This window comes from Odocoileus virginianus, chromosome 33, assembly GCF_023699985.2.
Source record: "Odocoileus virginianus isolate 20LAN1187 ecotype Illinois chromosome 33, Ovbor_1.2, whole genome shotgun sequence".
NCBI lineage: Eukaryota > Metazoa > Chordata > Mammalia > Artiodactyla > Cervidae > Odocoileus > Odocoileus virginianus.
Genome location: NC_069706.1, coordinates 37,213,533 through 37,223,946, shown reverse-complemented (window position 1 = coordinate 37,223,946; position 10,414 = coordinate 37,213,533). Strand labels below are relative to the sequence as shown.

The 10,414-nt window shown below is 54.9% G+C and overlaps 1 long non-coding RNA gene and 1 other non-coding gene across 3 annotated transcripts; both read left to right on the top strand.

The window, feature by feature from the left end:
• The first annotated feature begins 452 nt into the window (after positions 1–452).
• Positions 453–9,088, top strand: LOC139032818 (uncharacterized). 2 transcript variants are annotated; one of them, XR_011485441.1, is made up of 3 exons: positions 453–938; positions 8,164–8,252; positions 8,424–9,088. It is a non-coding gene; the product is annotated as an uncharacterized lncRNA (long non-coding RNA). The 2 variants fall into 2 exon arrangements; XR_011485440.1 differs by lacking the exon at positions 453–938 and adding an exon at positions 4,666–4,760.
• Positions 1,565–1,671, top strand: LOC139032905 (U6 spliceosomal RNA). Its single transcript, XR_011485543.1, has one exon. It is a non-coding gene; the product is annotated as a U6 spliceosomal RNA (small nuclear RNA).
• Positions 9,089–10,414: the final 1,326 nt, after the last annotated feature.

Sequence of the window (10,414 nt, the reverse complement as noted above, 5' to 3'; positions counted from 1 at the left end):
TTCTGGAGGAACCGCGGGAGTCGAGGAAAGGAGGGTAGCGGTGGGCGTAGAGCCCAAGGGTTCAGGGAGAAAGGGAGGGAGCGGGGTGGGCGGGGCCTTCTCCGCATCCTCGGGACCCCCCCATCCTTGAGCCTAGACTTGGGTGGACGTGGGGCGCCCTGGAAGGAATTGGGGTGCGGGGGGAGACGGCTCTCTTCGGTTCCGGAGGCCTAGGCCTTTGGCGGGGAGCTGAGCCGGCCCAGGCCGGCCCCCGTGAGTGACTCAGCCGGATCAGGACCTCTCTAGGACTAACTTCTTCCCCTAAATAAAGGGAACCATTCTGTAAGCACGCTCAGGCTGGTTCTCGGTCGCTAAATCGCGTTCAATCATAAAGTCGCTCGTGGCCGACTCGGCATTTGGGTGGGTGGGGGGAGGGTGCCAGGGTGGGCTGAGGTAAGACGATCTGAGCACTGGACTGGGGGCCCTGGTGAAAATATTCTAAGGAGTGAGCCTCAGTTTTCCAATGCATAAAACGGGTATATTAAAACCCCCAAGAATGGGACTTGCTGGAGGAAGCAGCACGCGATGCACCACCCGGGCTGGCCGGACTGAGAAGGTGAATTAGTGTACTTCATGGCCCAGCTCCAACTTGCCCTCCTTAGAGACAGCTGCCACCGCCACCAAGACAAAATGTACGGCCTGTTCCCTCCTAGGGTCCGCCCCACCCCCAGCCCCCAAGGACCCCACTGCCCTCTCCACCGCCCGCCCGGGCTGCGGGCCGCCTGGCGGCCTCCAGGTGGCGCTGGAGACGCGCCTGCCACGCCAAGCTGGGAGGGACTGGACGCGTCTTTGGAAGAGGGGCGCTCAGGAGGCCACCCCAGGCCCACGGAGAAGCCCTTTGGATACCCGCCTCTGCCCCCGCCACCAGAAGTACTGCGTTCAAAAAATGCAAGATAAGAGTAAGTACACATAGGTATTTATGTGGTCAAGTTACAGCGGAACAGGCTTTATCCCGAATTGGGGTCTGGAGCCAGTGACAGATAACTGATTAGGATGCTTATCGGAGCAGGACGGTTTAAACAGGGCCTGGGAAGGTGAGTAGGATATGGAGCAGAGGGGAGGGGGGATTCTAGGCTGGAAGGTGGGACTGGTTCCAACAAGTATAGACTTTTTACAGGAGTTCACTTCCCAGGTAAGAGGGTGGAATTTCGCAAGTGGAGTCTGATGGAGGTGGGTGATGGCCTAGCCTCACCCAGCCTAGGACTGGCCACGGTTTGTCTCAGAGTGGCCTCGGGGACATGGCAGGCAGTGACCCATCAGCGTGGTATCCTGGCACCACTGGCATTGCACTCTGATGAACAGACAGTGAGAAGTCACCCTGGGGACACAGCTGGCTGGCCTGCCTTCTCCCAACCCAACATCATCCGTAGCTCTCCAGAGCCCTGAGACAAAATCTGGGGCCTCAGCTTGAACCTCCCTGCCAACAGCCACTGGACATTTCCTGGCAGATGGAGACCAGGAACTTTGTCTGTGGGGCGCCAGACCAGGGGCAACCTCCCAGCCTCTTGGGTCAGAAAGGCATAGAGTGCTCGCTTCGGCAGCACATATACTAAAATTGGAACGATACAGAGAAGATTAGCATGGCCCCTGCGCAAGGATGACATGCAAATTCATGAAGCATTCCTTATTTTTCAATGTATGACAAAAACCACTGCAATGATGTAATTAGCCTCCAACTAATAAAAATAAATGGAAAAATTTAAAAAAAAAATTTAAAAAAAAAAAGGCATAGAAAGGGACTTCCCTGGTGGTCCAGTGGCTAAGACTCCATGCCCTCTCAGTGCAGAGGCCCGAGCTTCAATCCCACTTGGGGAACTGGATCCCACATGCTGCAACTAAGAGTTCACATGCGAGCTAAAATGTCCTGCGTGCCGAAGCCAAGAACTAGCGCAGCCAAGAGAGAAAGAAAGGCATAGATGAGAAGGTCTTAGCACAGGTGCTAGGGTGGGCCGGCAGTGACTCTGGCCTGGGAGTAGTCTGTGTAGGGGGGTGGTGAGCACTGAGGAAGAACCAGGCCGTGACCCCCTACCCTGCACAGACTTGATCAAGGTCGCGCGGTAGAAGCCCTGTGCTGGGAGGCAGGTGTCAAAGTATGATTTTCAAAAAGCTAAGGTCATGACTCTCATACACTTAGAAAATGAACATTTGTGAAAGATTTCGTTCAACTCATTAATTGATGAGGGAACAGTAAAATGGTAACATTGACGCAAAGAGCATTCGTGGACCTGGGGTTTATATAGTCACTTAAAAAATACTAGGAGGAGATTCCTAAATTCTGGCTTCCCTAGTGGCTCAGTGCTAAAGAATCAGCCTGCCAGAATTGGCAGGAGACATGGGTTCGATCCCTGGTCTGGGAGGATTCCACATGCCCCGGAACAACTAACCTCTGGAGGGGCGACTACTGATGGCTGTGCACCGAGAGTCTGCGCTCTGCAGAAAGAGAAGCCACTCTAGTGAGAAGGTCAGGCCCCGAAGCTAGAGAGTCGCCCCCACTCTCTGCAACTAGGGAAAAGCCTGTGTAAAAATAAGCAAATAACTTAAATTTTTAAAGACGATTCCTAAATTTGATTTCACAAACCACCAAAACTTGACTAGTGTCCTAGGAGTAACCTTTGGTGTTATCTTTTGTCTCAGACACAAATCTACAAGTTAACCTGTAACTTCACCAAGTTTGAGCCCTTAATTAAAAGTAAATAGCAAGGCAAACAGAAGTTTGCTAGAGAGTTAGTTAACCCTTAGATGGGCTCCTTACACACAATGCGGTCCTGCTCTGGGCCTCATTTCTAGGTCTCAGATAATCTTTCCAACACAGGAGATATGGGTACTCAGCTGGGCCCTGGCATATACCAAGATTGGGAACAGTTTTCACTCTTTCTTGCCTCAATTTCCTTAACCAAAGGGTTGGACCACATCTTCTTGCTCTGACAATCTCCTCCATCCCCCAAGCTTGATTTTACCTTCCAAATAGATACACAAGACCCCCACTCCAGTCCACTTCCACCCGTACAGTAGCCCCAGTTCAGTTCAGTTCCGTCGCTCAGTCGTGTCTGACTTTTTGCGACCCCATGGACTGCAGGACTTCCCTGTCCATCACCAACTCTTGGAGCTTGCTCAAGCTCATGTCCATCGAGTCGGTGATGCCATTCAACCCTCTCATCCTCTGTCGTCCCCTTCTCCTGCCTTCAGTCTTTTCCAGCATCAGGGTCTTTTCAGTCAGATCTTCACATCAGGTAGCCAAAATATTGGAGTTTCAGCTTCAGCATCAGTCCTTCCAATGAATATTCAGTACTGATTTCCTTTAGGATGGACTGGTTGGATCTCCCTGCAGTCCAAGGGACTCTCAAGAGCTAAATAACCCCACTCTGGTCCAAATGTCTTAGGGACCCCGGGAAGCTAGTGACTATTGGGTTCAGAAGGACTCGAAGTAGCCACAGTCTCCAGCTCCTCCAAAGTGCTGTGTGATTTCAGGGAAATTTGGCCCCTCTCGGGGCTACAAGTTTCCAGTGGGGCAGAGGGCAGGGTGGAGGGGGACCTGTGGTTGCCTCTGCCTGCTGTTGGGAATTTGGGAATCCCCCTCCCCAACCCACCTCCCCCTTTCAACTGGATTCCATTGGACTGAAATGGATTCAGCCCCTGGGGAAGAAAGAACTGATAAACAACTAGTGGTCAAGAGCTTGTAAAGGACTTGTGATCTCCTAAGAGAATGAGATTCCCAGGTGGCTCACTGGGAAAGAATCTGCCTTCCAGTGAAGGAAATATGGGTTCATTGGTTTCAGTCCTTGGACAGGAAAGATCCCCTGGAGGAGGAAACAACGGTAACCCACTCCAGTATCACACACATCTAGCACAAACAGCACTCAAAAAGGATTCAGGAAAGCCCCGATTCTGGTCCCAGTTTTGCCACTGCTCTCCTGAGTGAACTGAGGACATTGCCCACTGTGACCCTCAGTCTCCCTACCTGTAAAATGAGAATTAATTATCTCCCCAGGGTTGATGGGCTAACATGTCAGTGAACATCTTCACATTGCAAGAAATGGAAAATCCCAATGCATCTTTTCTAGAACAGCAAATATGGGATGTCAGGGATGGTATGATTGGGGCTCTGGCTCAACTTCTGACTCTCTAAGCATTGTCTTCTCCCCCATGGGTCAGCTCTGCCTACAGGATGGCCAAATGCTTGCTGCAGGTCCAAGTGGCACATCCATAGGGCATGGTGACTTGGGGCAGATGGCAGTGCTCTGGGCCAGGGTGCCAAGCATGCCCTGAAGTCACTCCACATTGGGCAACCGAGGTCAGGCCCATCCCTGAAGCCATGACTGTGGATGGGGAGGTCAGGGGGTGGCCCCAGCCTCAGGAGTTGAGAGGAAGAGCACAGAGTGGAAAGAAAACCTGTGTACGGTGCCTGCATGCTTAGTCCTGTCACGGACTGTAGCCCGCCAGGCTTCACTTTCCATGGGATGGTCCCAGCAAGAATCCTGGAGTGGGTTGCCATTTTCTTTTCTGGGAGATCTTCCTGCCTTAGGGATCTAACCGGGTCTCCTGCATTGCAGGCAGATTCTTTACCATCTGAGCCGCCAAGAAAAACCTCAGCTGTCCTTAAAAAGAAGGGGAGGGTTGAATGTGGGATAGGAGCCCTGGGAAGCACAGTGGAGGGGGAAAGGAGAGACTGACAAGGTATTTCTTCAAGCGGGTTGAGGATGCGGCCATCACCCAGCCTTGGGGTATGTCTGGCTGGGAGGGGGCTGCAGTAGCTGAGGTATGGATGGTGGAGGACGGAAGGGGCTCTGGAAGAGCTGCTGGGGGGGACTCCGGAAACCACACCCAGAAGGAAGGCAGTCAGGCCCTGCCAGGAGCCTCCAAGCTCCCCGCACCTCCAGCTGCGCGAACTGCCGCCTCCGCCAGCAGGAAACGAGCGGGGGAGGGGAGGCTGAGCGCAGAAGGGGCCGGGAAGGGCCGTCCCGGGACGCAGCCGGAAGCGATCTGGAAGCGGGAGTTGCCAAGGGAGGAAGGACCCGGGTGGGGGGGGTCCCCTGGGGCGGGCAGGGCGCGTCCCCGCCGTGCGTCGCGGACCCGGGGGCGCCCCCTTCCTAGCCGCGCCCAGAGTCGGGGGCCTCCCCTATCGCCGGCGGCGGCGCCTCTGCTCGCCCAGATCCCACCGCTGGATCCCAGGCCCTTTTCTCCCCGGCACTGCCCCCTCCCCTAGACCCTCCTTTTCCCCTGGGGCGCCCCGCGAACTCATCAGAACCCCTAGAGAACCCTCAACTGCGGCCGGAATCAGGAACCCCCTCCCCGTCTCCCTCTTGGCCACGCCCACGCCCGGCCCCGGCCTCGCCATTGGCTCCGCAGAGCTGTGGCCTCCCTGGATTGGTCCGTCTTCGCTAGGCCACGCCCTCCGCCCCGCACAAAGACGGGGGCCGGCTCAGCCCATCCCCACCGCAAGACCCCAAGGAATTTGAGGGGATGGGTCCCCAGGCTGCGAGCCCAGCCTCACCCTGATCTCGGCGGCCTGCATGAGTCACAACCTGGGGGTTGTAATAATAACTGCGGTTGAGGTTGTTGTGAACCTCAGATGTGCAGACTTGGGGGTTCCGCCTTGGGGAAAACCTGGGGTCTCCTTACCCAGACGCCGCACCCCCTTACCCCCCAAGCCTGGCTCCGTTCCCGCCTAGGAGCTTACCTTCTAGGCCCCGTGCTTCTGCTGTTTCACCTCCCTGCCCTGTTGTGCTGGAGTGGGAATGGATGGACTCAGTGATTACCGGTTACTTGATTTTGAAGCTGATACTATTGAGGAAACTGAAGTTCAGAGAGGGTAGGTAACCTGCCTCAAGTCACACAGCAGTCAAGAGTAGCCAGGAACTAATGAGGTGTGGGAAGAGAGGGAGAAGCCTGTAAATGGTGTGATCATCTGTGCCTCCTCCCCACACACCTAAGACTCAGCAGTTAAGTCACCAGAAGGATCTTTAGGATGAGACAAGGATGACCCCAGTCAGGCAGTCAGCCTGCAGGCTGGAGGAGGCAGTTATATTTTATTTACTTTTTAGGGTCAGAACACAAGCCATTTTAATGCAGCTCTGAAGAACTCAAGGTTCTTTGTACACAACTTTCTTTTCTTTTTGTTGGCTGAACCAACACAGCCTATGGGGTCTTAGTTCCCCTCCCCCGCATGTGTCAAATCTGCTGCTTTCTGCAGTGGAAGCACAGAGTCTGAACCACTGGACTGCCAGGCAAGTCCTAGAATTTTATTTTTTTATCAGTGATTCACTTGCTGCCAAGGAATAGCACTGATACATAATGCAAGCCATAAATACAAATCACATATGTAATTTTAGATTTTCTTGTCTGGAGGAGGGGATTTTAATAAGGAAACTTGGCAGTGGTGTCTAGAGAGCCTGTACAGGCTTTGTTCCCACCTCTACCTCCAAGGCAAGTTTAATCTCCTTGAAACTTGCCTTATCTGTAAAATGGGATGATAAGCCGTGAGGATGAGGAGAGACCCTGCCTGGTGCCAGGCACACTCTCGGGGTTGGATGTGCAGTACCTGTGTGACTGTGAAGAGTGAGGGGCCGAAGTCCACAGAACGTCAGTGGGAATCCTGGAGGAACAGCTGCCTTGGGCTCAAGGGTTCCGAGGGAGCAGCTGATGGGGCCTGTGGGCCTCGGGTTATGGGACCGCCAGAGCCAGGAGGACAGGGCGGGGTGAGTGTCCAGGCTGCCCCAGGAAAGATGAGTGTGGGGGGACATTCAGGGCATGCCAGGCAGGGGCAGACGGAGCCTCCCTGTGCCCTGCAGCGACCAGCAGAGGGTGTGGGTGGGCGTGAGGACCTCAGACTTCCTGAAAGCACCTTAAACTCTCAGAGTGGTTGGTGCTTCTGTAGTTCTGGGCAAGGGTGGGCGGATGGTGGGAACACTGGCCAGGACCCCTGGGGTCAGGCTGGAGGCATGTGGCATATCTCCAGGGGAAGGGTCAGGGCTGCCCGTGGGTGGCCTTGTCCTCCTGGAGGGACCCTCCTCCTGTTTTCTCTGCTTCCCTGGCTTGTCTCCGGGGCCCTTCCATGCTCTCTCCGGAACATGAAAATCCAACCCCCCTGGCACCTCCACGGTCAATGCAGGGCATAGCCACCACCCTCTGCTGCCCGGCTTCAGGCCCCCACTGCTGTGCACCCAGCGTGGGAGCCGTGGCAGCCCACCGTGCTCCGCCGCGGCCAGTGGCTTTAGGACTCAGTTGCTCCAGAAGGGAAATGAAAGAAGGGCCAAAGGGGAGAGGAAGGAACATGTCTTCTCTGTTTCTCGCTGTTTCTGGAAAGCTCCTACGTTTGCGCTTTTTGAATTTATTATTTATTTACTGTTGGCTGCTCTGGGTCTTCGTTTCTGCCCAGGCTTTTCTCTAGTTGCGGCGGGCGGGGGCTGCTCTCTAGCTGTGGTGTGTGGGCTGCTCCTTGCGGGCGCTTCTCTTGCTGCCGAGCACGGGCCCTAGGGCGCACAGGCTTCAGTAACTGCGGCCTGTGGGCTCAGCAGCTGTGGTTCCCGGGCTCTAGAGCACCGTCTCCGTAGTTGGGGCCACGGGCTTAGCTGCTCTGTGGCAGGTGGGATCCTTCTGGACCAGGGATCGAACCTGTCTCTTTAGCAGCATGCTATCAGGGAAGCCCCAAGTGCGCGCTTTTTAAGGGACACAATTCCTTTCTGTTTAACGTGAGGCAGAGCCCTCCCCACTCATCGTCAGCTGGACCCGCTGCCCAGGGAGGGGGTCTGGGGCTTCCAGGAGCAGGTTTGGGTCGGAGACTGGTGGGGAAGCTGGACAGGGCGCTGCGGGAGGGCGGTGGGAGGGGGTGGCAGGGGCCTCTGGGCGTCTCCTCTCCCTTTTCTCCCAGGACAGTGGCTGCCAGCTGAGGGAGATAAGGGGCTCGATTGGGCCATGGTGGAATCACAGCCTCCTGCTGCTGCCTGGAGGAGGAGAGCTGCCCCGAGGATGCCCCGCCCCCAGCCTCCAGGGCCCTGACCCCCTTCACTCGGCACCTTCAGGGAAGGGCCCTGTCCTGACTCCAGGACTCAGTCACTCAAGGCAATGTCTTTCTGTCTTTCCCTCCGTCTTCCCCTACCCTCTTTCTCTGTCTTTCTTCAAATGCAGAGTGCACCTACCTTGAGTCTGCATCTGTGGAGAAGTTTGTCTGACCAGGACGGGTGGGGGGCGTCTAGGTGCGGCTCAGCTGAACAGAGGTGGGTCAGATGGCTTAGTCTGGAGGGGACAGAGAACCTAAACTTTCTCAGTAACTCTTACATTGATTATATATTGTAATGGTCATATTTGGGGCATACTCAGCATATTAAAAAGCAGAGAAATTGCTTTGCCAACAAAGGTCTGTCTAGTCAAGGCTATGGTTTTTTCAGTGGTCATGTATGGATGTGAGAGTTGGACTGTGAAGAAGGCTGAGCACCAAAGAATTGATGCTTTTGAACTGTGGTGTTGGAGAAGACTCTTGAGAGTCCCTTGGACTGCAAGGAGATCCAACCAGTTCATCCTAAAGGAGATCGGTCCTGGGTGTTCATTGGAAGGACTAATGCTGAAGCTGAAATGCTAATACTTTGGCCGCCTCACGTGAAGAGTCGACTCATTGGAAAAGACCCTGATGCTGGGGGGATTGGGGGCAGGAGGAGAAGGGGACGACAGAGGATGAGATGGCTGGATGGCATCACCGACTTTATGGACATGAGTTTGAGTAAACTCCGGGAGTTGGTGATGGACAGGGAGGCCTGGTGTGTTGTGATTCATGGGGTCGCAAAGAGTCGGACACGACTGAGCGACTGAACTCAACTGAACATGGGTTAAATGGGGCTTCCCTGGTGGCTCAGCTGGTAAAGAGTCTGCCCGCAATGCAGGAGACCTGGATTCAATCCCTGGGTTGAGATGATACCCTGGAAAAAGGAAAGGCTACCCACTCCAGTATTCTGGCCGGGAGAATTCCATGGACTGTATGGTCCATGGGGTCACAAAGAGTCGGACACGACTGAGCGACTTTCACTTCATGGGTTAAATAAAACATTATTAAAATCAATTTCCCGGGGTTATTTTTACCATTTTAAGGAGGCTGATGGAACATTTAAACTTACATCTGAGGCTGATACAGAATATTTCCAGCTCCCAGAAGCCTCCTGGAGTCCCCCCTGGCCAGCACCTCCCCAACTACTTTGACTGTCCTTGAACTTCATAAAAGGAGTCACTCCTTCCTATCTGTGGGGTCCTCTGTGGGCTACCCAGGTGGTGCTAGTGGTAAAGAACCTGCCTGCCAATGCAGGAGACATTAAGATGCAGGCTTGATCCCTGGGTTGGGAAGATCCCCTGGAGGAGGCATCCCACTCCAGTATTCTTGCCTGGAAAATCCCATGGACAGAGGAGCCTGGCGGGCTACAGTCCATGGGGTCGCAGAGAGGCAAAGAGTTGGACACGACTGAAGTGACTAAACACACATGCACGCACGGGGAATTTAACAAACCAGACTCTGGACGGGGCCGCCACAACAGCCGGGTCCTTGCCTTGGGCAGCTCACAAATAGTGGGAATGACGCCAGGGAGTCCGTGGGGCTGAGCCCACGTCTGGACTGGGCTGAGTCAAACTGTGACCCTCGCCTGCAAATTCATGCCCACCTGGAACCGCAGAATGTGACCTTGTGTGCAAGTGGGGTCTTTGCAGGAGTCATTAGTTAAGGATCTCGGATGAGATGATCCTGGGATGTGGGTGTTTTTACAGGAGAAAGGAAAGGGAGGGGACTTCCCTGGTGGTCCAGTGGCTAAGACTGCATGAACCCAGTGCAGGGGCCCTGGGTTCAGTCCCTGGTTGGGGAGCTGGATCCCACAGGCCACAACTAAGAGTTCACCACAACTAAAGATCCTGCCTGCCTCGACCAAGACCCAGTACAGCCAAATAAATATGTTTAAAAATAGATATTAAGAGAGAGAAAGGAGAGGGAGATGAGACTGGGGGACCCAGAGAGACACCAGGAAGGAGGTCCTGTGAAGACGGAGGCCAAGGACGCCTGAAGCCACCAGGGGCTGGAAAAAGCAGGGAGGAGCCTCCCCTGGAGCCTCCCAACAACCCTGCAGGCACCTCGGTTTCTGCTGTCTGGCCTCCAGAACTGTGAGGGCATAAACTCGTGCTGTTTGAAGCCAGCTGCAGCCGCAGGATACCCTGCGCGGAGCCTGCGGGAGCCCTTGGAGTGGCTCTCGGGAAGGGAGGGGAAGTGAGGCTCGGGGAGGGCAAGCGAGTGAGGCCTCCTCACAGAGCACAGGTTTGGGACCCACCCCGACCAGCCGGGCAGCAAGTCCCTGCCCCTCTCTGAGCCCCAGCATCTTTCTGCTTGAAGGGCTCTGCTGAAGGTGGACAG